Source organism: Sarcophilus harrisii, chromosome 5 (genome assembly GCF_902635505.1).
Source record: "Sarcophilus harrisii chromosome 5, mSarHar1.11, whole genome shotgun sequence".
Lineage (NCBI taxonomy): Eukaryota > Metazoa > Chordata > Mammalia > Dasyuromorphia > Dasyuridae > Sarcophilus > Sarcophilus harrisii.
In genome coordinates, this window is record NC_045430.1 from 180,674,095 (window position 1) to 180,695,506 (window position 21,412).

At 38.6% G+C, this 21,412-nt stretch overlaps 1 protein-coding gene and 1 long non-coding RNA gene across 3 annotated transcripts in view; one reads left to right on the plus strand and one right to left on the minus strand.

Annotated features, from left to right (window-relative positions):
• The window catches only part of PLXNA4 (plexin A4), a 636,841-nt gene that overhangs the window by 324,839 nt on the left and 290,590 nt on the right, over positions 1–21,412 (minus strand). The window lies entirely within an intron of this gene.
• Positions 1,116–21,370, plus strand: LOC116419385. The gene is made up of 3 exons (XR_004229679.1): positions 1,116–1,340; positions 10,366–10,563; positions 20,545–21,370. It is a non-coding gene; the product is annotated as an uncharacterized LOC116419385 (long non-coding RNA).

Below are 21,412 nucleotides of genomic sequence, written 5' to 3' on the forward strand. Positions count from 1 at the left end.
GACCTTTGTGTGCAAAAATGTTTGTGATGGCCCTTTTTGTAATGCCAAAGAACTGGAAACTGAGTAGATGCCCATCAGCTGGAGAATGGCTGAATAAGTTATGGTGCATGAAGGTTATGGAATATTATTGTTCTATCAACAGGATGATTTCATAGATGCTTGGAGAGACTTACAGGAACTGATGCTAAGTGAAATGAGTAGATCCAAGAGAACATTATACACAACAACAATAAATTTATACAATAATCAATTCTGATGGATGTGGCTCTTTTCAGCAGCAAAGTGATTCTGGCCATTTCCAATGGTCTTGTGATGAGGGCCATCTGTACCCAGAGAGAGGACAGTGGGGACAGAGTGTGGATCACAACATTGTATTTTTTACCTTTTTGTTGTTGTTTGTTTGCTTTTTGTTTTCTTATTTTTTTCCTTTTTGAATCTAATTTTTCTTGTACAGCATGATGATTGTGGAAATATATACAGAGGAATTGAACATGTTTAAAACATTGAATTATTTGAAGTCTAGAGGAAGGGTTGGGGGGAAGAGAGGAAGAAAAAAATTGGAACACAGGGTTTTACAAGAATGAATGTTGAAAATTACCTATGTATGCCTTGAAAATAAAAGGCTTTAATCCAAAAAAAGAGATAGTCCTCATTATTTGACAAAGCTGGAGGGTGAGAGATGCTAACAGAGATGGGAGCCAACTTAGTTGTCACAGAAAAGATGCTTTACCAATCCCATCCCCACCTCCCCTAGTCCAACATCTACAGTTCTTGCCTTGAGCTAGCCAAGAAGGATAATCCAGAAATTTTCACTACACTCGATTGTCTTCCCCCCACCCCCAGCATCCCAGGATCCTTCTTGTTAACCACTTGTTACAAGGAAATCTAGAATAACCCAGGAAGTCAAGGGGTCCCGTATGTGGGACACATAACGTAATACTTGGGGCTCTTCAAGCTTGCCAGGGGAAGAGACAGGCCATCTCTCACTAGACACAATTTCTTGGATCATACTTGGGCACTTTGCATTCCTAAAGTCAATGGGGGCAAGACAACTCCCTTTCCTATCTCCCAGTCTAACTTGTAGTTCCATTCCTATTTACTCCTCCATCCACTGTTAGCAAATAACCTTCGCCGATTGTCCTCTGGTTCCAGAATCTTCTCCTAAGATACAGTGTAAAAAGCAGGTAAATCAATCAGATTCAGGACATTAGTAGCCATGGCTGAGGGAGAAAGGCAGCATCCACCTCATCCATCTCCAGCACATGATGGGATTAGAGCCTCCAACTAAGCATCCTTAAATCTCTCAGAGTGCTGTGGACCAAGAAAAGGCTGTGGAGGAGGTAGAACCAGGGAAGGGGAGTGACTAGGAGACACTGCCTGAGAAATGACTGTTCTCTGGGAAGGATGCCCTCTGTGTGACTGAACAAATTCTCCTCAGATCTAGGCCAGGCAGGGTAACAAGAGAATGTCTCTGTTCTGGTTCAGCCCCATTTCCAAAGTGAGAGAAAATAAGACCTGACCCAAACACTGAATCAGCCTTATCCAGTGATCTCCATCTTATTACTTGGAATGTCATGGGAAATCCCCTACTAGCTGAATATCCATCCTTACATATTTTTTAAAAAATTATTTTCCCTTCTGAGGGACAAACACTTAAATCTTTAAGTGCCTTAACATATTAGTATAGATTAGTTTATTAGCTTCATATCCTAAGAGATAGATTATGGGAATCATATTGAGATAGGAAAGTGAACTAGAGAGTGAAGACCTAAGCAAAGGTCCCTCTTCTTTCACCATTGTCTAGCTCCTAGTACTGAGACAGGTGGAGGTAAGCTGGGGATGGGGAATGAACCACTTGTTCCATAGATAACTTCAACTTTTTTTAGTTGATGATATAGTCCTGGCCCCATCCCACAGGGGCTGTAAGGGGAAAAATAAAAGATGGTTTGGGGGCTCATGGGACCATAGATCAAAGTGAGCATAAAATGAAAGTCAGAACATTGCTTGATATAAATTAGAACCTCTCTTGTCCTTAGGCAAAAGTGAGAATTCAAATCCTGCCTCAGACACTGGTGTTTCTTCATCTCCAAAATGGGGCTAACAATAATAGCACCTGACTCCCAGAATGGTCGTGAAAATAAAAAGAGAAGTTGCAAAGCACTTTGCAAATCTTATGGCACTATGTAAATGCTTGTTATTATTGTTTCTGTTCAGTGCCAAGAGATCTGCTAAAGGCAAATAGCAGTAATATGGTACTATGAGATAAAAGAATCAAGCATCAGCATTATTCTCAAAGGAAGGTTTTATTTTGATTTGTTTTTGAAGAAAACATCATTTAGTTGTGATTTGTCCTGTTTTGCTCTTCTCTCTCTCCCTCTCCCTTCCCCCCTCTCTTTTTTTCTTCTCTCTCTCTCCTTCTTTCTCCCCTTTTCTCTCCTCCTCTCTCTCATCCCTCTTTCAACCCAGGAACGGCCAAAGAACTTATAAACTGAGGCTATCTATAGCAACCACATCATTCACTATTAAAATAGAGCAGTAAAAAACACCCCCACATGATGAGGGTGAGAAGTGAGAGGTACTGCAATCAGCCAAAACAGCAAGGTGGGGTGAGGGGGCCAGGGTGGAGGGCAGTGAGAGGCCACTGGGATGTATTACATAATCATGGAGTTATCTAAGAATGAGATATCATATGCAGCATGTTAGGTATATTCCTGGGGAATAGTTAGTATTCTACAAAGTATTAACACATAGAAGGTTGCATTTTTTTTTCAACAGGAGGATCTCTGTTTCAGGTAGTCTCATTCATCCCTCTGTGTGCAACCTAAACTATTTGGAAAAAAAAAGTATCCAGAGATGGAAATATCTCTACATACTCTAACCAATGTCTTTCAGGCCTTATAGAAAAAAATCAAAGTACTTTAATAAGGAATTTAATTTCCTTTCTCCTGTATTTTAAATGCATTTCTTCTTGTGATGTCCTTAACAGAGATAGAAAACAGCTGGTCACCATCTTCTATATAATAACTCCTCTTGTTTTTGAAGATGCTTATTATGTAAGTCCTCATCCTTTTCCTTTTTGTATTAATTATCTCTAATTCCTTTAACATGGATTCAATGAGATCAGCAAATTTTAAGTATTTCTATCATCTCAATCCTATTGACACAAATATGTACTTGGGGAATATGAGAAAGACTTTTCCTACATCACTTACTCAGGAAGTGAGTACCAGGTTTACTCTTTATTGACCTACTATTGTTTTCCCTAGAGTATCTTAATCCCCAATCTTTTCTCTTAAAAATCTAAGAATCTTTACATTCTCACAACATGCCACCAAGCATTTTATAATATGGAGCTTCATATGACACTTAAACATACGATAAGAGTTTATGCACCCCAGCAGTTCTCACTTCCCAATGTCTTTTGATCTCTCCACAAAATCTGAAGAGGAGGTAGATGTCAAATATCAAATACGTTTAAGGTTTAGGGAGGTTAGTTAGGATAGAAGTAACAGCACTGGATTCTAATGTTCCTCTGCTCCTAATTTGTTCAGCACTGGATTCTAATGTTCCTCTGCTCCTAATTTGTTCTGTAGCCTTAGATAAAGTGATTTTCTGAGCCTTAGTTTCTTCATCTGTAAACATGGAGTTGGATCAGATTAGGAGTTTTTAAGCATTTTGAGTGTCTTTTTTTGGCAAGCTGGTGAAGTCTGTGGATACTTTCTCAGAATAACATTTTTAAATGATTAAAGGAAATTCTAAATTTCAGTTTGAGGTTATTGAAAATAAGGAATCTTTTCCCATCCAACTTCACAAATACCCTGAAATTCATCCTCAGAACTTCTGGACTAAATGATCCCTACCAGCCTTTAACTTGAGGAGATCTGTTGAGAGAGAGAGAGAGAGAGAGAGAGAGAGAGAGAGAGAGAGAGAGAGAATAAGGAGGATGAGGCACAAAAAGGAGGCAGTAATGGGTGCTTTGCATCTCCAGAATCAGGGATCGATATTTCTACTTGTCTTAGTATGGAAGTGATGGCATACAGAAGGTTGTCCACAGTTCTAATGTGAACCCACTGTCGGGCTGAGCAGATTATCCAGGAATCCTCATTCTCTGCCAGTTACATTGCCTTAGGCTGAAAAAGAGCCAATGGGAGCTCAGCTGGGAGCTTGGAAGGCAAAGGAAAGCCCGCCTCCCTCCTACTCCAGCTTCACGTTGTGTCCACTCAACTCCACTAAGGAGAGAAAGAAAGGGGCGAGAAAAAGAAAGACAGACAGAAAGAAAAGAGCATGCAGAGACCAGTTGGAAAATAAAAGGGGGCCAATTCCCTCTTATTAAGCCTGTTATTAGGCTGAGAATCAAATTAAACCACAGGGCTTTCCACTTGCAGAGTGCTATTTTAAGGCTTATTAGACTATATTAGGATTGGCATACATTTCCACTGACATAATATGGGCCTTTAATTGGATTTAAGGGCGAGGAGGCTGTATTCAGCTAGAATCGGCCCTTGCAGGGAGAAACTTGGTATTCTCCTCACAGCTCCGACACTTCCCCTGCTGGCATCCATCCTGAGCGGTAGAGCGGACCCTGTAACCCATTCAAATCCAAGACACAGCTGCCCTCTTCCTCCTCTTCCTCCTCTATTGATAAACTGCCTTGCCTCCAAAGGAAGCTAGCTCCCAAGCGTGCTCACACACACACGCGTGTCTATCATGGCTTATTAGCAAGTGTGGCGCCCCACAGATCAGCCAGACTTTCTGTGTCCAGACAGCTCCTTAGAGACACACAGGGACACTGGGACACAAGGGCTCTGTGCAGCCTTTGAGTGGGGATGGTCGATTTCCGGATTTTTTGTTCAGGATACCAGAGGATAGAAGCTAGTCTCACCTTTCTCACACTCGTGAGTTAGAAGTAGGCCAATGACAAAGGAAGATGCTGGAACTCTGTACCAGAGCAGGGGTATGTTTGTCTCGGATCATTAGAATTGTCCAATATTGGGCAGCTAGATGGTGCAGTGGGTAGAAAACCAGCCCTGAAGTCAGGAGGACCTGAGTTTAAATCTGGCCTCAGACACTTAACACCTCCTGGCTGTGTGACCCTGGGCAAGTCACTTAACCCCAATTGCCTCAGCAAAAAAAAAAAAAAAAAAAGAATCATACTCTATCTCCGTTCTTACTATCCCAATGGCCAGTTCTTGAACACTCAGAAAAGATTTATAGAAGCAAGTACATAGGCTATTAACCACAGAAGGTAGGGACCAAATAATACAAGATGTCCCAAAAGTCTCCATGTCATTTAAGCTTTAATAGCATAAAAATCATTTATGCTTTAATTTAGAATTCGGTGGATTAAGAATATACTAAGATGTTTGAGACACCTTGTGTCCTTCTTTGTATCCTCTATAGTCCTATTTCACTGCTTTCCACATGGTGTATGAGCAATAACTACTTGTTAGATTAAATTTGGCACCTGATCCATATCATCATCATCATCCCAACAAATGACAATTTTATAGCACTTTTTGGCTTTAAAATCACTTTACATTATCCAATTAGAACCTTTCAATTACCTTGTGAGTTGCTACAGATGCGATTGTCCTCATGTTACAGATAAAAAGAAACTGAAGCTCAGAAAATTTAAGTAAGTTCTACCGGTGATCATAAAGGAAATATCAGAAGTAGAATTAGAAGTCAGGTCTTCCTTTTGTCAGATCCAGAATACTATTCCCTGCGGGATGAGTTCAGGATTTTTATAGCAGATAGTTGGATTTGAAAGGAATAAGAAAGGAAGGTAAAGGTCTCCCCAAAAGATACTCCAGTCTCCGGCTCCAGTGTCATGGGATTTATCATCCCGTACAAGGAATTGAAACATCTTTTCTTCTGTTTAGCCCTACATCCATAGTACTTCTCTTTAATTCCCTATTTTCTCTCCAGACACATACTTTTGGGGTACACAGGAAGGGCAAATAGTTTTTAGAGAAGAGAAACTGTGTTCACTCATGACCTATGACTGATTTTTTCAATTATTTTTATTCACATATATTTTTATATATACGTTATATGTATTTTATATATTTTACATGTATTTCATATATTTTATATATTCAATAAATTGATTGAATGAAAGAGCTTTTATTAAGCTTCAACTATGTGCCAAGCACTGGGTAAAGAGCTGTGGATACAAACAGTAAAACTGAGGCAGTCCCATGACTATGGAGTCTCCAAAAGGTCATACTCTAATTGGACAACACATAAAAGAAAGTTTGGCTGTAAGACATGAAAAGTACCAGAACTCCAAGGCTGCAGATGAGGAGCAGATGGCGAGGCCCAGGGGTGCTTAGACTACTTCAGTAGGCCAGATGACAGTGTTGGGATCTTCAGGGTCCCTTGGGTTAAGCTGATTCATGTTATTTTGCCCCAGTTTGCAGTCCCAGTTCTCATGGTACCACACTATTTGTCTTAAATGTCCCATTTGAGAGCTATCTAGTCCCCCTATCTAGCTCCTGGTTAATTTATTAATGCTATTATACTTCTTGGAGTGAATCATATAGTTAACATGTATCCCTGATACATGTAGCTTTACCTCAATTTTATTTTTTTCATATTTTTTGGTTTTGCTTTATTGCATCTTGTTTTTTCATAGTCATTAAGCTTCCGTTTACTCAATTCTATTTTTTTTAAGGAATTATTTTCCTCAGTGAGCTTTTGTACCTCCTTTCCCAATTGGCCTATTTTGCTTTTTTAAGGCATTCTTCTCCTCATTAGCTGTTTGTAGTTCCTTTGGCATCTCTCTCAATTCTTTTTCTATTTTTTCCTCTATCTCTCTATTTGATTTTCAAAATGCCTTTTGAGTTCATCCATGGCTTGAGCCCAATTCTTATTTTATCTTGGAAACTTTGGGTGTAGGAGCTCTGATTTTGTTATCACTTTGTGACCATGTGTTTTGATCTTCCTTTTCACCATAATAACTTGCAATGATCTGAAATTTTGTTTTTGTTTTCTGCTCATTTTCCTAGCCTATTAATCTGCCTTTAACTCTTTGTTAGAGTAGGGCTCTGTTTCCAGGATAAAGGATGCACTGTCCCAAGCTCCAGGGGTTTTATACAGCCTGTTTTCAGAAATCCTTCTAGGAATCTGACCACAAGCACTCTTTTCTGCCCTGGAGCTGTTTAGGCGTGACTTCATCCCACAGTGGCTGTAAGATCTAGTGTGCTGACTGGGGTTGAGGCTGCATTAACCTACACTGGGATTTCACACCAGACTCCCATCCCATAGCCACAGACCCCCTCCATTGACCTTCTGAGTCCTCCCTTGTGTTTCTAGACAGAGAGGTCTCCAATACTGCAGCTGATTCAGAGATCCCATCTGGCTAACACTGAGGCTGGAATGGGCCTGCACTTCTCAGCCGGATTGGGCACTGGGCTTCCACTCTGGTTCCACAGACCTTTTCTGCTGACCTTCCAGGTTCTTCTTGGGAGTTGAGGGATCTGAAAGCCACCAGGATCTCTGGGGCTGGGTAGGATGCTGTGCTGGGGCACCCTGAACTGGGATTAAATGCTGGATTCTCACCCTGGTGTCACAGAACTTTTCTGCTGAGCTTCTAAATTGCCTTTGGAAAATGTTCTACCCCATATTTTTTAATGTTCTGATGCTCTAAAATTTGTTTAGAGTCATTATTTAAAGAAATTTGGATCAATTTCAGGGAGAGGTTGGGCAAGTTCCTGTCTTTACTATGTCATCTTATCTCTGTCCCCTTGTACCTCACTTTTAAACAATATATCTATTCCTGAAAAGTTATGTGTAATCCAGTTTTATGTAAATCAGATCCCATTTAAATACAGAGTTCCTATTAGTAAAGTGAATTATGATTCTTCACACATATCCATGTAGAAAGCCTAAGTTTTTATACACCGCGTATATGGAGACAGCATCTACATTGTAAGTAAATGGGAAAATAGCTACAACCATCCACGCCCAGTACTCTGGCATGAGGGGGCTACAAGAGACGGAGAAAGAAGGGTCATTCCTTACTTCAGAATTCCCTTTGTCACTCAGACTCAGACTGGATAATCTGTCTGGAAGAGATGAAGGAGCAAGACTCCTTCTCCCAATATGACAAGTGAAGAAATGGTGGAACAGAGAATGCTTTGCTATCTGAAGGGTTTTGAAACCTCTATGGAAACCTGGGCCCCTTTTAAATTTTTCTTCCAGAGACCAGGTCCAGGATTCTATCTCTTCTATGCCCAGCACATGTCTCCTAGGATAGTTCACTCCCATTGCGTGTCAAAGTAGGAAGAGAGACCTCACAGGATGTTCTCCTGTGGGAAAATCAAAGGGGTACCCATGAATTTAGTACAGATAATATTCATGCATATACATGTATGTACAACATATATTTGTGAGCAAACATATATGCTGACACATTTTCTGCTGAATGCCTTTAGTGTTCTTAATTCATTTCAAAGAAGTTTTTTCTTTTTCAAAAGCATGTTTTGCTTCTTTCAATTCAGTTCGTAATTCTTAGAAAACAGGGACCATGTTTTAGTTCCTCCCTTTTCTGTAGCCCTTGCTCTTTAGCCTAGTACTATGCACACAATAGGCATGTTATAAATCTTTTTTAATGGATTGAATATATATGTAAATATCTGTATTATATGTAATTACATATGCATATATATTATACATACACATACACACACAAATCACAAATGTCAGGTGTTAGCTATTTAGTAGAAGGTCATTTTTTATCTCTAAAGTAGATGCATTCTTTTTCCCTGCTTTTTTCTTGGTTAATGTGTTTCCTGTAAAATGTAAAATTTTCCAGTGTAATTACATTCAACTGGAATTTAAGAAGCTGAACATAAAGTATTCAGCTGGGCACTGAGGACAGAAATATTAAAAAAAAAATTCTCTGTCCTCAAGGACTTTACATTCGTTCTACTGTCAGAAAGAACATAATATGTAAACTGGTAAGCATAACACAAGATAGGAAGTAATGGAAACAAAAGCAAAACCCTAACAAAATTCACTAGTAAATCTTGTGTAGGAAGACAGTGTTTTTGCCTGGAGAGATCATGAAAGGTTTTCATGGAAGAGTTTGCATCTGCCGAGCTTTGAAGGAAGAGAAAGATTTTAAAGACAGATATATAGAGGGAGTGTACAACAGATATAGAGACAGAAATTGGCATGTTGAGTTGGTGGATGTGCTAACAGTTCAGTTATCAAATGAAACAAAAATGGGAGACTAGAGCAAGGTTATAAAGGTCCTTAAATGTCTAGTTTAGGAGTTCATATTTTATCATAATGTGCCGGGACTCACTCATCCATTTTGACATTGTACTGATGATGTAGAAGGCTAGTTTTTTTTTTTAAACATAATACTAGGGCTCATAAGCCCCCACCAGTATTCTATCTCCAAAGATTATCAATTGATATCAATTATCCAGTCTGACTTAATTAGCTTTTAGAAGTTATTATTTACTAAGGTAGTATAGAAAGAACAGTTGCTATGAAAGCATTGCTGCCCCACTCATTCCCAACCCAAATGTAGGTCATATTTTCCCACAAGCACATTTAGAGTCCAAGAGAAAGTGGTCTCAAACTTAAAGTAAGGTGTTAAACTTAAACTGCAAAGGTGTTGCTGAAAGTTTGTTTCTCCTTTTGTGGAATCATTATGCAGTTTCCTTTAGGTAGAGAATAGCTTTCTGCTGGGTTCTGCAAAGGCTCCCTTTTCTCAGTTGATCTAATTTGTTCTCATTTCCCAAAGTCAATGGAGCTGTCCTGTGGACACTGCTAGGCTGCCGGTGGGAAGTCCAAATCTTCTGACCTTTTGAAGTATATAAGGTTTTCTTCTGTTCAAGAAAGATAGGGGATAGAGATTCTTTTTCTTATTCCCTGCTCCCATCTCATCTCAACCAAATAATTCCTTCTTTGGGATTGACTGGAATAGCTTCCAGAATTGCCCTGGACAACCACTGGAGTTTTGAGGTCCACATTGGCTTGCCAATTTATATAAGACCCTGAGGGTGTGATTGAATATCTTTTGACAACCCCAATGCATTTCCTGTATGGTTTCATTTTCTTTCATCCAATGGACTTGAATCACTCTGTTATTCCCAACTTTAAGAGAAGGCGATAATGGATTTATTCCATTTATACCCTCTTGACAATAAGATCAAAGATTTAGACCTAGAAGGGATATCAGAAGTTATCTAATTCAATCCCATCATTTCATGTGTTAGGAAATTGAAATCAAGGAACGTTAAATCACTTGCCTAAGACCACAAAAGTAGTAATTGTAAGAACTGGAATTTTAACCAAAATTTCTCTGACTCAAGAACCTCTTTCTTCATTTGCTTCATTTCCCTACAGACAATAGTGAATGACTGAAGATTTGGAACAAGAAAGTGACTAGTATGACCCAGGCATCAAAGATCAGTCCATTCATAATAAAACCCAAAAAACCCAAGGATCTCTTATGAATCAAGTAGTATGCTAGAAGCTGAGGATTCACATAAAAAATAAATAGTCTCAACCATCAGAGGGCTTAAGGATGGAGTAAGTTCCCAGGTAAGTAAATATAGGATACAAAATAAACATAAAGGGATTTTGGTAGGTCATATTGCAGTATATGAAAGAAAAAATGGGTTGGAAAAGAGGTGATGTTGGAAGCAGGGGGATTAAATAATTAGATGGCTATGACAAAGTCCTGAGAAGATATGGTAAAAACCTCAATTAGGATAGTGGCTATGTGAGTGAAGAGAGAGGAAGAGAACTGTGACACTATGGAGTTATTATATAGAAGGCAAACTGAATGAATTTGGGTAGAAATGAAATGGAAGAATCCTAGATGACTAGAAACATTTAAACCTAGATGAGAGAAAGAGTAGAAGTGGCACATAGGATAGACCACTGACCCTAAAGTCAATAAGTCATGAATTCAAAGCCAGTCTGAGACATTTACTAGCTATGTGATCCTGGACAAATCATTTCAACCTCGGTCTGCCTCAGTTTCCTTTCCAAAGTAGGTGCTAGAATAATAACACCTACTTTGCAAGAGTTGTGGGATTCAATAAGGTAATATTCATAAAGTGCTTAGCATGATACCTAGTACATAGTAGGTACTATTTAAATTCATATTCCCTTTCCTCTCCCATTCCCTACCATTAACAAAAACAGAAGAAAATAAGGGAACCTGCCTTATTTGTGTTTTTTCCACATTTAGATTTGAATTTAGGTGACAGGGAGAATAGTGGTGGTTAGGTCTAAAGTCAAGAAGTCGATTTCAAATCTAGTCTCAGACTTTTAGTAGCTGTGTGATATCGGGCAAACCATTTAAAGCCCTGTCTGCCTCAATTTCCTCAACTGTAAAATAAACCTCAGGTAATGCTGGTTTACATTGCTTCTTTTATGTTTAGGGAGGGTGCAAAATATAAATGAATTCAGATGCACTGAAACTTGACTCAAAATTGGGCTTTCCTAAAGCAGCTGCTTTAGGAAGAAACATCTTACTTAGGGCAAGCAAAGATATTTCGATCTTGATCTCCAAAGGGTGTTCGAGTAGGTGGATTTCCACTGATCTTTTCCAATTCCACTCACTATTCCCAGAGCCTGAGCTGTGGGCCTGATGATGCCTAAATGTCGTGGCTGTTTGTGTAAATGGTAAAGTGGGGTTGATAGCAATTTAATCATCAGCATTAATAATGTCACCAAAGCTTAATGATACCAATTATAACCATGGCAAACATTGCTGAGCAGCTTACAAACAGCAGTATTTGAGCTGAACTTCTTGCGTGCGGTCAATGATGTTTTTAAAAAACAAAAATAGATAGGTTCATGTTTTGAACGAGCTCATAGTCTCAATCCTGCTCTGAGGGGGAGAATCCTTTAAAAGGGTACATAGTTGCTGAGACTGGGTCTCTTTCTCCTCCTTGTCACGGAGAACTGCACTTAGTTTTTCTAGCGGCTAGATATATATCCAGAAGCATAGGAGGCATAGAAAGGAGGGAAAATCTAGTGATTCCCAAATGGCTCTGGCAACACAGGGATCCAGGAAGGGAGGCATTCAGGTCAGCAATTTAGACTTTAACCTAAGCAATTCTTCTCACACAATTCCTCAGTGATAACTTAATACAGTCTACTGATATTCACCATGCATCTTTCCATTGTTTTTTGTGTTGTCTGTCATTTTAATGCATATGAGACCATGATGTTCTAGCCATCTAGCATCACTGAGAGAATATTTAGGCAAAAGAGGTAAACGTTTGGCAAATTGTTTGAAATTATTGAAAGTACCACTTAAGTAATTTAGCAAAGATCCTGGAGGATATGAATGAAAAGAAAAAGAAATAAGCTCAATTTATATAAGAATAAGACTCAAGATATTAATAACTCAAGTAGCACATTGACATAGCAGAGATACCAAAAGAATGAGAGGCCTTTTATGGAAAAACATAGACCCAAACTGTCCAGAAAAAAAAGGCAAAGGGGGAGGGGAAGAACTCACACTGATGAATTATGGATCTTTCAAAATATCTAAATAAAGGCAGAAGCAGAGTCCACTGTATTCAGAAAAAGTAATGGGATGTTCAAATATTACTGTTTTGAAGTGAAAAGAGTCCTGATCCCAGAGAAAGAGAATCTGCATCCAAATTTGATGCTTACAAGCTACCTCTTGGGTTAGGTACATAACTTCCCTGGGCCTCCATTTCCCCATGTATATTTTGAGGGGCTTGGTCTAGATTAGAGGTTCATAATCTATGGTCCACTAAGTTCTTGGACCCCATGAATTTCAGGAGATCTATGAACTTTAATTGCAAAAATGCACCTTTATTTTCACTAATTTCTAAGAATCTATAATTTGCTAACCTCTAAAGGAATACCCTGTATTTTACCACTATATTTATTTACATGCATTAACCTCTAAGACTCAGCTTCTTAAACTGTGAGTTACAACCCCATATAGGGTCACTTAACTGAATGTGGGAGTCACAAAATTATGATTCATTATTAATAAATGTTTAATTTCTCTGTATTCTGGCATCATGTAAAAATTTCTGGGGCAAAAAGGGGTTGTAAGTGAAAAAAGTTTAAGAAGTCCTGCACTAAGGAAATTTAGCATTTTCTTCCATTTTAACTTAAAAATTATTCTAAGAATGGATCCATACGTTTTACCAAACTATCCATTGGTATCTAGGACCCAAAAATGTTTAGGATCCCTAGTCTGGATGTCTTCTGGGGTCTCCCCTATCAGTAAAGCAGTGATTCTTTAACTCAGAGGTTAGAGGAATCTTGGAGATTACCTCATTCACCATTCTTTCTTCCTATTAAAGAGAAGAAAATTCAAGTCCAAACATATGAAATACTTACCCAAAGTCACATAAGTTTTAATTCATAAAACCACTCAGATTTAAGTCTTTGGGCCTTCACAAATCCAAATGGGACCCATTCAACCTCAGAGGAAGAAAACTGAGAAAGAATATGACAAATGACTGAATCTCAAGGGGATTTTGGTAAGGAGGCGACTAACTCTCTCTTCTTCATCTTCAGTGAAAGCTGACCAAGTGGCAATTGGCCCAGAAATTTTTCAAGCTAGACAGAATGGAGGCAGTAAAACATGTGAAAGAATTCCTAAGGGAGGTCTTGGAACCACTATTTGTGGAGGTGTTTAAAGTTATATACCTTTAAAGGTACCTACCTAATAAAGGTAGATATACCTTTATTAGTGATATGCTCCAGCTCAATGGCAGAAGAGTATACTAAGTGGGCTGTAAAAATAGTTTTCAGCATGAACATTCTATGAAAATGAACTTAAATTCTGAGGCAACCCAATCTCCTAAATCATTATGCTTCCTCTTCTCTTCTTGTCTCTCTTTCCGTATTTCAGTTTCATTTATCGTGTCAAATAGTCCTTAGATACCAGCTCCCTAAGTTTATAGGTTCCTTTGTAATCTGCTAGGTCTTTTGCTTGACCTCATCCTGCATATTCAGTTAGTTGTCGAATCATTTTTCTATCTCCATCCTTCCTTTCCCTCACATAAGGAAGAGAAATCATCCCTTGCCTAGCTATATTGCAAAGGCCCTTTTGCCTTAAGGATCTCACAGCTCCAGGTTATCCTACACAGTACTACCAAAGTGATTTTTTAAGGAACTGACCACGTTACACCCCTATTTAATCAAGTCCAGTAGCTGGTTCCCTTGACTTTAGGATAAAATGTACTCTTTGGTTCAGCTTTTAATATTGGTCCCAACTTACCATTCCAGATTTATGGGATATTCTCCTCCTCTTGCAAGATGTGATCTAGATAAACTGGCTTTTTCTCTGTTCTTCACACACAATAATCTCCAACTTCTATCTGGGTGCTTTTGTGTTGTGGCTAAAATGTACTCCCCTCCTCAACTCTGCCTCCCAGAATACCCCTTCTTTCAAGATGTAGCTCAATCATCTTATTATACATGAATACTTTTGGGGGTTCTCTAACTGCTAGTGCCTGCCCTTTTGCACCTTATATAAAGAACACTCTCTATTTAGCCACTATGTATTTGCATTGCTATGCATTCTTTTTATATTTATCTAGTAAATGTTTATTTATATCCTTGATCTCCATTTAAATGGAAGCTTCTTACTTGAAGGAATTGTTCCATTCTTTGCATTTGTATCCTCAGTGCCTTGGTCAGTGCTTGGTACATTTTAGGTACTTAATAAATGTATCATCATCATCATCATCACTAGCATTTATATAATATTTTTTGGTTCACAAAGCACTTATTATTTAATTATTTAATATTATAACATAATATCATATATATTATAGGATATCCTATAATATATATGATATTATGTTATATATTATAATATTATTTCATTTTATCCAATCAATCCTTGGAACTAATAGATAAGGATATTGAAACAAATAGAAGTTAAGTGACTTGCCCAGTAACAAAGCTATTTAAGTGATTGAGGCTGGATTTGAATTCAAATATTCTTAACTCCAAGTCCAGCACTCAATCCATCTCACTAGCCTGCTGTCTCTGCCTACCCAATGGTTGATTTCCAATTCTGTGGCTTCCTAGTTGTGTAAATGGATTGATCAGTCACAACCTCTCTGAATCTCAATTTGTCCGTATGTTAACAGGAGAGAATTCTCATCCTACTCTATAGGGTTGTTGTGTGGAAAGAAATTATTTACCTGAAATCACTATAGAAATTTGAGCTGTTGTTGTTATTAACGTTATTGGCTTCCTCTCAGGTCTCTTATAACACTTTGTTTTATATCTCTGTGATGCATGTCAGTAACATTATATATGATAGCTCCTGTGTTTGTGTCATATTCCCATAAAATTCCAAGACAGGAAAGGAAAACATTTTATTTTTCCCAAGAACCTAATACAATGCTTTACATATAGTAGACTCTTAATAAATGCTTTTTAAATTTTATTGACACTTTTTTAAACCACTTTTATTTCCAAGCATATCTGGTATCTGGTCCCTAACCAGTAAACTTTCCTTTGTAACAAAAAATTTAAAAGAAAGATTTTTTAAAACCTAAAAAAAAAACCTTTAGAAGACTAACCAGAAACATATAAACAGTATCTGTTAGTATACATAATGTTCTAAATTCCAAGTTCTCCACCTCTGGAGGAAAGGAAGGAGGTGAATTTTTATTTTCAAAGCTGAACTTATAATTTACACAGCATGTTAGATTCATTCCTAATAAACATTTGTTTAATGAATGTGTGAATAAATTACTTTTTTCGAAAGATAAAAAATATAGAAAGAAAGCAAAATCAGGGAACATGATTGCCATCAGCTTCCTTAAATGAAATAATTTTGTACTGACAGGTAACCTACAAGAAAACTGGAAACTGAGTATCCTGTCTCCTACTCGGTAGACTCCGTAGTTTCGGTCAGCCAGAGCTCTCGTACATGACATCACAGGCAGAGTACTCAGAATATTTTCCAAGGAGAATGGCACCTTCTGGTTCCATCTCCTCCTGCTCACAGGCTGCTAGCTTACTCCTCTTTGGAGCTCAGTGTGAGACTTCTTTTCTGTCTGCTCTCCCCCAACTACACACAGCCTTGCTGACAGCTGACTCTTCCTGGGGACTTCTCAGTTGTGTTTGGAAATTGCATTGTGTATTTTTTTATAGGTCTGTGCGTATGCCCAGTGGTCTCAGAACTCTGCAGGCAAATCTAATAAATAAATAACAGCATTGGGTTGAGCCTGAGTTACGGCAAAGGATTTTGTTAGGCTAAAGTCAGAGAAAGGAATTTATAGAGGATATCCACACTAGAAGGAAGGAGACTCCTGGATACAAAGTACTCCATTAGGAGAAAATAGCATTTTCTCCTAGACAAGGCGTTGCAGTGAAAAAAAGGTTTTGGAAGCTTCCACTGCTAACTAGTTCCCTGGGCTTAAAACTTCACCTTTTTGTGACTGAATCTTTATGATATCAAGGTTCTGGATCATAACTGAAAATGAAGCAATTATCTGGATATTTCCAAATGCATAAATGCTCTCCATCTCCCTCTAGTTTTCAGCCAGATGTTTGACATCTGTTAACAGAGTCTGTGACTCAGATCTAACATGTGAAAAACTGGAAAATTAAAACTCAGCTACCTCAAAGGGAACCCGTATAGATTAACAAGAGACTGTTATATCTTTCACCTTTATCTTAAAGCAAACATTCAAGGCCCAGGATCATTGGTATAAGCAGATTGTAGCAAGATCTTTGGACATAGCAGGAACAGAAGCCTGAGTAAACAGGTTTCTGTAAGAAGGAATCATTTTGTTCTACTAAAATAGTAGGTACCTAGCCTTTTTTGACCTCTATCTTAGCTGCCTTGTCACTCAGGAATATTTCTGTACCCGGTGGTTCCCTTCTCCTCATTGGTGAGTCCCTCTTTGATCACCTCCCCACCCCCCATCTTGAGGAAATGGAACCAGCCACTCCTCATTACCCTTTCAGGTCTGCTTTTGACTCTCTAGATTTCACCCCAATGCTCTTGTATGAGTGTCTCCCTCCCCAGCTCATGTTTCAGTTCTTTTTTTGTATGTTACCTTTCCCCATTAAAAGACACAATCCTAGACAATAAAGGATTTGGACTTAAAAAAAAAAGAAAAAAAACATTCTTTTTGGACAAGTGTTTTCTTTTTTTGTTCTTTTTCTTTTCTTTTTGCTTGTGTTTTTATTTACAATGTTTAGCACAGTTCCTGGTATATAACAAGGGACTTGCCTCCTCTTCTCTAGGTAGTGCTCACTTTAGAACCAAACCACTTTTGAGGCAATAGGAAGAATACAAAGTTACATCAATAGTACAATGGAAATTTGAACCTAGGTCCCAAGGGATAGAGGCCATTGCTATATATCTAAGAGATCATCTTGTCCAACTCCTTCATTTTAGAGAGGAGGCAAACAGAGTAAAGTGACTTGCCCAGATCACACAGCTGTTAAATGTCTGAAGATAGATTTGTCACCACATTTTACTGGCTCCAGGGTCAATGTTCTATCCACTGTATGACTTAGCAATCTCTTTTATTTGCTACTTTGTTAAGTTTGGCTTGGATAGGTCATTTCAGTGGAAAGAACACTAGGTTTGGAAGCCAGAGGATTTGGACATGAATCTAAACTCTGTCACTTAGTACCTCTGGGACCTCACGAGTCACTCAAGTGCCTCTATGCCTTAGTTTTCTCCTTATAAGAGAGAAAGTTAGATTGGATCATCTTATCAGTTCCCTCCCAGCTCCAGATTTTGGATTTACAATCTCCTTATCTGAAAAATGGAGCTAATGATGATTGCCTTATCTGCTCAGCAGGATTGTCTTAAAGAAAAAGTCAGATTGTTTGTGCATGTGGAAAGAATGCCACAAACAAAACCTCACACAATTGCATTTTTATTTGTATTGTATGATCTTGAAGGGGCAGTTACATGGAGTTGTGGATAGAGCCCTGAATTTGGCAACAGGAGGACTCATTTTCCCAAGTTCAAATCTGGCTTCCGACTCTTGTTCACTGTGTAACCCTGGGAAAGTCACTTGACTCTAAATGACCTGTAGAAGGAAATGGCAAGCCACTCCAGTATCTTTTGCCAAGAGAATCCCAAATGGGTTCATGAAGAGTCAGACGTACTAAAATAACTGAACAACTGAATTCCAAAAGAATCACAGTCTGAACAACTGAATTCCAAAAGAATCACAGTCACAGAATGTTGGAGCTAGAAAAGTCCTTACAGATGCAACCATAAGAATTTAGACCTCTTATTAGAAGACCTCTATTAGACCTCTAATTAGAAGAAATTTCAAAGGCCAATTAGAACAATTTATCTCCTCATTTTTCAGATGAGGAAACTGAAGTCCAAGTGAGTTAAATGGCTTTCCCAAGGTTATACAGATAGGAAGCATCAAAGATAGAGCCTGTACTCAGATCCTTTAACTCCAAAGAAAGGGCTTTTCCCTACCAGTCATCCAGTCCACCTCCTTCCTCCAATTTAATAGATGAAGTTAAGGGACTTAATCTAGAAGTAGGATTGGTACTGTCTTCTGGGTCTTCAGACTCTCAGACCAACATTGCTCTTCTCATGGTTATATTTATCTGGTGAATAATTCATATTTTAAGCAATCCCTATCAACCTTGACTACATGTATTTTTATAGAAAAAAAGAACCAGACAAAAGAGAAACAAACAGATTTTTAGAGAAATGGAGAGGGATTTGGTACTCTAGCTGCAAGTCTATAACATCATTTACAAGGAGGGGGCTACTCAGATAAATAACTTATCCTCCCCTGGGAAGGGTGACCTAATCAAGATGTATAATTGCCTGCCTTATCTAAATGAAAGCATCATTTGAGAAATGGTAATGGTTCTCACCGTGGATTCAATTGCTATAGAGTTTTCAATTGCTATGGAGTTTTCAATTGCTATAGAGTTCAGCCACTGAAGGGTAATTATAATGTTTAACAAATATATTCCCTTTAGGGACCTGCTGTTAAAGATCTGACATCCCTTTTTCTCATCCCACCAAATTACATAGTTTGCAAGACCAACAGGGAAAAAGCTTTACCTTTTCTGTCTGCCCCCTTCCCACTTGCCCAACACAATTATTGATAGGATGGAGCTTCTTAAGGCAATTCAGTTATTCCCCAGATCATCCAGAGATGGTTGCTTTTAAACCTAATGCAGGTAAAGTTAGGAAAATCATTCTGAAGTCAAGAGGACCTCTAGGCTGGGCTGTTCCTAATCCATCTCATACAATCATGTTGACTGACTCAAAGACCCAAGCAATGAATTCATTATTACATATGCATTATGTATAATTATCAGATCTGTCTACCATAGAAGTTCAATAATTCTTGCCAGTTTCTAGTCATTACTACCACTTCTCAGGCCTCTCAGCATTGCCAAGAATATGGCCTTCAAAATCAAGAAAAAGACAAATGAGGAAGTTCTAAGCAAAGAGGGCATAGGAAGGGGCCTTGTGGATCTAGTTCCATGCCCTTAATTTAAAGATAAGCTCAAAGAAGTGAAATTATTTCCCCAAGTTCCATGGCAGAGCTAGGATTGAACCCCTGATTCAGATTCAGCATTCTCTCCATTGTACCATAAACTCTCCACCTATAGTTGCCTCAGAGTAATTTGAGAGCTGTGGTCATCCAGGTTACATCCAAAATGAAGTCAATTATTTCATTCTCCAGAGCCTAAATGACCTAGGAGCGTATCAGGCAGAAGTACTCACTAGTGATGATGTCCAAAGCTATTGCCCCACATAGAAAAGTGACAAAGATAGGGGCTAGACTTGTAATGTCATTGTTCTAGAAAAAGAACTCCTGGTAATCCTACTTTCCCATGAATGATGTTAGCAACTTCCCTGAAATTTAGTCTTAGAGATTTATTAACTTAGAGAGTTAACAGAGGGATCAGACTGCTAGTGTGCAGTGAAGCCTGTAAAACTCCTAAATATGACCAAACTAAATTAAAATATAATTGAACAATGTTTAACAAAATAAAGGAAAATACAATATTACTTAATCTTAATTTGTGATTCTCTAAGTCAATATTCAGGGCAATTAGGTGTGCTAGTAGAGTTCTAGGACTAAAGTCAAGAAGACCTGAATTCAAATTTGGCCTCACACATTTACTAGCTGTGTGAAACTGAGCAAATCACTTAATTCTATTTGCCTCAGTTTTCTCATCTGACAAATGAGTTGGAGAAGGAAGTGGCAAATCACTCCAGTATCTCTCCCAATAAAACCCCAAATGGGGACACGAAGAGTTGGACTTGATTGAAATGACCAAACAAGTCAATATTTATGGATCCTTTGTTATCTGAGTTTGACCCCACTGGTCACTGTGTGACCCTACTCAGGATGTGGGATGTGGATCTTGAACTCAGACGCTCCTGGCTTCTCTCCACTACATGACATTGCATCTTCCTCCAAAAGGCAAAGAATAGAAATGAATTCAGTTGGAATTAAAAATTCAAATTCCTTCACTGGTTGTTTCAGAAAATTCTCCCCTCTCTGGAGGAATCATATGATCCCAATCTCCCAACAGGGTCTCCGTCTGCTTACAGAGGTCCTCGGTGTACTTTAAGGATGACTGCTTGTTCCAAGGTGCTGATTTTAATCTACAAAGGCCTGGCTACTCCCCTTCTCCCCCAGACACCCAGACCACAATTAGCATCAGCATGAGAGTTGCTGCTGCTGCTGCTGCACTCCAGATGTGAATTCCTTAGGCATCTTTGAGGAGAGATGGAAAGGAACTAGCAGAGACAGAAGCTTCCCCAGGTGCTGGTTTGCACCCAGCATGAAGCTCTTTACATATGGATTCAGTAAACCTTTGCCTATCTGGTGACAGGGTTCCAGTGATTCAAAGCATATTTCTGGGAGCTAAGAGAAGCTCACCTTCCTGATGGTGATGAGAACAGAAATCAGCTCCTATCACTACTGAGAGCCATATCTCATCAGCTCATGGAAAGGATGGGTTTATTTCTTTATCCATTTGGGGATCTCACTAAGAATGAAGGGTGAATTTCATAAGATGGGAGGGGAAGAAGGGCACAATCTATTCTGGGGATTTGTCAGAACTATAGTAGCAGAGCCAGTATCCAGCTATTTGTTCAGAAAGCAAACTTAACTTACAAGTCTTCCCTTATCCCATAATTCAGAGAATACTTTTTTCCAACCCACATTAATAAGAAAAAATAATAAAAAAATGTGGAGGGAGGAGGAAAGAAAGAAGGGTTAGGGTGGGAAGAGAGTGAGCAAGGAAAGGAATTTGCTTAACAGAATCATTTCTGTGCCTCCTCGAACACTTTGATTAAAGCCATGGGACCTAAATCAAAGCCACTGAAAGGAGAAATAAAAAGACTTCTGAGAACAATTTCGTTTGCTGGAATTTTTCCTCCTGCATTCTATTATGG